This window comes from Euprymna scolopes, chromosome 21 (assembly GCF_053919585.1).
Source record: "Euprymna scolopes isolate OS-2025 chromosome 21, ASM5391958v1, whole genome shotgun sequence".
In the NCBI taxonomy this organism is placed as follows: domain Eukaryota; kingdom Metazoa; phylum Mollusca; class Cephalopoda; order Sepiida; family Sepiolidae; genus Euprymna; species Euprymna scolopes.
The window spans coordinates 92,618,565-92,624,649 of NC_136502.1; the positions used below are offsets into that span (position 1 = coordinate 92,618,565).

At 31.8% G+C, this 6,085-nt stretch overlaps 1 protein-coding gene across 4 annotated transcripts in view; it reads right to left on the reverse strand.

The window, feature by feature from the left end:
* The window catches only part of LOC145242577 (poly(A) polymerase beta-like), a 72,937-nt gene extending 67,552 nt beyond the window's left edge, over window positions 1–5,385 (reverse strand). For all 4 annotated transcript variants that reach the window (XM_080105671.1, XM_080105669.1, XM_080105670.1 and 1 more), the window contains exon 1: window positions 5,196–5,385. The gene's annotated coding sequence lies outside the window, so the exon portion shown is untranslated. The remainder of the gene's footprint in view (window positions 1–5,195) is intronic.
* Between the last annotated feature and the right edge of the window lie 700 nt (window positions 5,386–6,085).

Sequence of the window (6,085 nt, forward strand, 5' to 3'; positions counted from 1 at the left end):
TTATGAAAAAGTAGTTCGCAATTAAGAAATACATGGATTTAAATTAAAATAGGAAATTTATAAGTCTAATCGAATATTTAATCGTATTTTCTCCAAACTTAACTTTCTGCAAACAAGAATTATCTTTATGGCTATTGAAATGAACATTCTTTCAACTCTGAACTGATGAAGGAAGTGTAAATGCCACTGCCTTTCGGTAACTATCTTTAACTATCTTAATGAAACTTTTGGAAGATTTAGAAATCACTCAAAAATTCGAGTATAATATTCTGGAAGTGAGAAGACCATATAAGTATAATCCAAATTGCAAAGTATTTTTCAATAGGAAGCAAGATTTTTTTTTTTTTTTTTTTTAGAATTAAGTGACCCAGACCCACGTTGGCCAGGGCCACCCCGCAGTTTTACATATTTATCGAATTTAGCAGAAAGTGGCATCAAAACTGCACAATGATTCCAACAAAAAGTCTGCAATTTCAGAGTTTAGGAATATTCCAAGTGTGACTGTGTCTAAACATTGTCACAGTCCATTGTATGTTCGATGTAACGAGTATGTGTGTGCGCTGTGTGTTACGGTGTCTCCAACAGGACGTAAGAGAAAAATGCAAAAATAAAGGGTTTTTATTCAGAATTTTCCCTATATTAAAAAAAAAAAAAAATCTATGACCTCGAATACCCATGAGAGTACGAATATATTAAAATAAGAAAAAAATCGTGTAAATTGACCAAGTAGTTTTATTTTAAAACAAGATCATTTTTAAGTGGTAAATCAGAATTCGTAGGCATTATCACAAATTTTGCAAGTTATTGCTGACTTATCTCTTTATAATTGTTTTTCAAATGGTACACAAAAAGCAACTTTTCGGTTACTCATAAAAGTTGATGAAAAAACTACTGGATCCATTTATGATTTTTGGAATATATTTTCTTTTCGTCACGAATGCGCACAACATCATATAGATTTGTTGTTTTTTTAATGTAGGGGGGAATTTCGGACAAGAACCGAACAAAGTAATATCATCTAATACGCGTGTTGGAAAAAAATACATGCTTTTTACGGTGATTTTTTTTTTAATTCTTAATATAGCTGGATATTTATTTTATTTTTTTTTTTTTGACACATATATCAAGTACTTCATAAAATTGTACATTTTAATATTGTAAAAGGAACATTACTACGCATCTTTTTGACCGAATGCCGAGACCCAATTTTCTAACCTGGGCACATTTCCACCAGTGGTGGAATCCACCACCATGGATACAGTTTTAGGGAAATATCAAAAGAAAACGCCAGAAGTGACCTATTCCAACAAGGTTTACCCGAATCTTTTTTTTTTTTTTTTTGGAGGGGGGGGGGTACTTATGCAGAATACGGACCGTGCTGAAATAAGGTTTAGAAACTTATTTATGATAATCTGGTAGGTTAGCGTCTATTCAATAATAAACCTTTGAGGAAAAAAAAAATTTAAGACGAAAGCTATAGTAAAATTTGAATTTAATTCAATAAAAAAAAAAAAAAAAAGAAAAAAGCACGGTCCATATTCTGTATACGTACCTTCACTAGGGCTATGACAAGAGAATATTCTTTTCATTATTTTGACTCGAGTATATATCAGTTAATATCTCATGTTTTTAGATAGTGATGTGCCACACATACATCACTATCTAAAAACATGAGATATTACTGATGTGGTGTCACATGAATCATGTGACACATGATGTAATGTGGTTCTAGATTGATTAACTGTGTCGGATATATACTAGAGAGTCAAAACAATGATAAGAATATTCTCTTATAACAGCCATACTTATCACTTCTGTATTATAGTTTTTGGATGGCATTTTTGTTTTCCTGTTTGAAGATTTCTACACTTAACAAGGGGAGACAATTCAAGAATACAAACTTTCGTTTAACTACTTTACGCTCTTTACGTTTTCATTCCAATAAATAATCGATTAACTACGAGTTCAATGCGCAAGTTACATAGAATCGAAAGTGGTTTTATAAATATAAATTTACAAATATTGCAAACACGTAAACCATTTTGTGAAGTAATAAAATAAAAAGATAAATGTGACTATCAGAATACCCTGGCCAAATTACCGCTAAAAAATCGTCTGCATCCCTCACATTAATCACCGAAAAAACGAAATTTATTCTTATTACCAGAAAATGTATTTCCCTGTTATTTTAACGAACTACTATTTGGTTAGCTTTCTTACTAAAATGAAATAAAATTGTTAATTCTTTTTTCTATGCATACCTATTTTACCCTGTTGTTTTAGTAAGAATAAATGAGTTTCGTTATCTTTCTTAGACATTACATTCCGATAGTCACATTAACCACTAAAAAAAGGTAAAGTAGCGTATTGTAAACACCAACCTCCCCATATTAAGAACGGCTTCCGGAATAAACACACACCCAACCTCGAAAGCCGTTCTTAATATGAGGAGGTTGAGGGTGTTTATACTACGCTGGGGCAAGTCGTAAAAACATACCCCAAAAAAATATTCAATGAATTATTAAAGTTTTATATAAAACTAAAAATTGAAAGAAATTAGTTCGTGTTGCATCAGATTTTCGGTGAAAATGCACTGGGGGAGTGGGGGGACTTCTCCATATTTTGGATTTGTATTACAATCTACAGAGGTACGAAAAAAAAATAGTCAAATATAATAAGTGTTATCAAAGGCAAGATTAGTTACTCTTTTACCTATCTGGAAAATGTTTTAAGTGGTTTTACTCACTTTAAAACGTTTAATCGCTTTGAAAATTAGTGTTTATTGATATAACATCGACGATATATGTAAACAAGACAAATGGCGGATGCTGACTGTTAAATACGTTCAGTTCGGAAAAATGAGTTAAAACTAAAAAATATACAAAATACTGTTAGAAACCCACCCAATATATGCCACTGCCACGGTAACATATTGGGTGAGTTCGTAACAATATTTTGTATATATATTTTTTTTTAATTTTAATTCATTTTTCCAAACTTTACGTATTTAGCAGTTAGCTCGCCGCCGCCATTTGTCTTGTTCACATACACTTTTCCAGGTAAATTTGTACGATGTATTATAAACACCCCAACCTTCCCATGTTAAGAACGGCTTTCGAGATTGGAGGGGGGGTATTCCGAAAGCTGTTCTTAACATGGGGTGGTGGGAGGTGTTTATACTACGTTGGGGCAGGTCGTAAAAAACCCTTTTCCAGATAGGTAAAAGAGTAACTTATCTTGCCTTTGATAATATTTGCGTATTTTATTTATTTATTTATTTTACGAGTACCCAGACCCAGCGTAGTATAAATATCCCCAACCTTATGTTAAGATCGGTTTTCGAGGTGGGGGGTATTCCGAAAGCTGTTCTTAACATTAGGGAAGTTGGGTGTTTATACTACATTGGGTACTCTCGTAAAAAAAAAAAAAATTTGTAAATTGTAATACAAACCCCAAAACATACACTACTCCTCATAAGAATGGCTTTCTAAGTAAGAACGTTATTTCAGTTACCCGCTATTATTAAGAAACCTATTAACATGGGAGGGGAAAACAATTTAATCAACAAAAATTTAATAGTTTAATAATCCAAAATTCTTAAAAGGAAAGTCTTCCGGTGGTCAACCAACCAGCGCACTTTCATTTGGGTATTTTATAACTATTTTGTACTTTCAACTAAAAAATTAAAATAATACCATAAAACTTGAAGATACTTTTGGCCTTCGGGCCCAAGATCACAGTGTGGTGTCTGTTCTGATTGCTGCACCTCATCTTTTGTCCTTGGTCAGTGACACTCAGTTGGAGGAGAAAGTTTTTATGACGGAAGGGATTTTCCCCCACATTAAAAACTGACCTTGTGTCTAACTGCCTTCAAAGCAGGGGGGGGAGTAAATAGATATTATTAAAGAAAAAAATCAGCACAGACGCACCAACAATTCAATAAACAATGATAAATTTTTACTTACTATCCATTTTAACAATCATGTTTATATAATAGGTTTTCGGGTATGCTGAAAACGAATATTGCATTTAAATTTGCCGTAAACAAACTTGAAACCCTACCTAAAAATGCACACGTACAAAATATTATAAACGCAAATAGGTCACAGGTAAGTAGATAACTTTTTATTTTATTTTTTTTTTTTTTTTACTAAAAAAAAAAAAAAAAAAAAAAGTGCTCATGCACTTGATCCGCGCTATTTTTTTTTTTAAATCGTATTTCCAAGTTTATAGTTTTATGTTTTTTATTCAATTGTAAGGTTAAAGTACAGAATAGATACAAACACCCTCCCCATGTTAAGAATGGCTTTTTAAATAATAACGTTATTTCAGCACGGATCAATAAGTGCATGAGTACCCTAAAAAAAAAAAAAAAAAAAAAAAAGGTAGCGAATAGTAACAGTTTCCATAAATAATAAACAATGTGTGTTTTTTTAATCACTTACAGAACGTAGACAATAGTTCAATAAAAACCAAACACTAAACTTATAGTGGTAATAAATATATAATCTCACAATTTCATACAGAATTTATTGAATTAGATTTAGTATAACACACACACACACACATAAGATAAAATAAATTAATTAATTAAAAAAAGACTGTAAACACGCGCTACAATAACAAGAAATTATTCACACATAGTAGTATAACCCGTATTAGCAAACCTGGAAAGGACCTAAGTATGACTATCAAACAAAGCGGCCTTTATAATAAAGCTTTCAAGTTAATTCAAAAATTTATAAAGAAAATTTTTTTTTAGTCTTTATGGTCAATTTTTACAGTTTTAAAGTATTATTTATTATAGTCTTCTTACATGTGCAACAAAAAAAGTGGTCACACACATGGTGAAACGGATCAGGTTATTGTTTTCTTTCTCCAAACCTGGCCAGAAATAAACCGATAATTATTTAAGCGTTCTTTAAATAAATACTTGTATTTCTTTTTAAATCCTGGACTTAAATAATTCACACACACGGACAAAAAAACAAGGAAAATATGAAAATAAATAAAACAAAATAGCCAAAAGAACCGATCCTCCATTTTGTGACCACATAATAGAAAAATAATGATTTCTTCTCGTAAACAACTCAAGTTTTTTTTTTTTTTTTTTTTTGCCTCTGTTGTGCCAAGTTAATTTCTGCAGCATTAGTAAAAGAAAAAAAAAAGGAATGAATGAGGCCCGAATTACTTACCTGATTTCAAAGTACGAATTTTTCCTTCTTTAAATCAATGACGTTGTCATGAAAACATGAAGCAACGACCCGGAAAAAAAAAAATAATAATAATACGTCCAACGCACGAGAAAAGAATATGGAAACGACGCTTAAAATGGCGGAGGCGATATCTGACCTCGTTCTGGGACTGTCGTTGTCGATCAGAAGTAAATAATTAAACCAATCAAATATTTTTTTAACCATATCACAATTTCGGATACAGAAAATAAGATAATTTTTATTTAATACAGAATTTATAATAAAATCCTAGTTTTATTAATTAAAAAAAAAAATAATAAAATCAGCAAGTTAGTTCAGCAGTAAAAATTTCGTCACATTTATACGTGATTTTGATTGGATTAGTTTTCCCAACCATTCTCGTCCGTTGCGTATATATTTTAATTTTTAAAATAGGCATTTTTAGGAAAAATAAATATAATATTGAACGAGAATCCTTTTTCAACTATCTGCTTTCTCATCGATACAGAGTAGCTCAAAAACTTATTCGACCTGAAATTGCGGATATCGAAAAATTAGGATTTTCTTTTATTTAAATTATTTCTACATATTTACTCTGAAGAGCAGTCGCAGGCAGTTTCGGGCAACTTGATATTTAGCTGGGATTGGGAAAATCGGCTTGGCTCCATCACTGACTGACCAGAGACATTTCTTTATGCAGTTCTAGGAAGCCACCCTCCTCTCCCCGGCATTACTTCCTCCTTCGGCAAATAGTCTAATCTATCCCCTTCCCTAACAAAAAAAAAAAAAACGGACGGGTCCATTCTCTCCTGTTTTTATATCTTTCTAGAATACACCCCCCCCCCAGGAGGTAAATGAATCGCGGGCCTCTATTATGAAGGTCGTGGCTG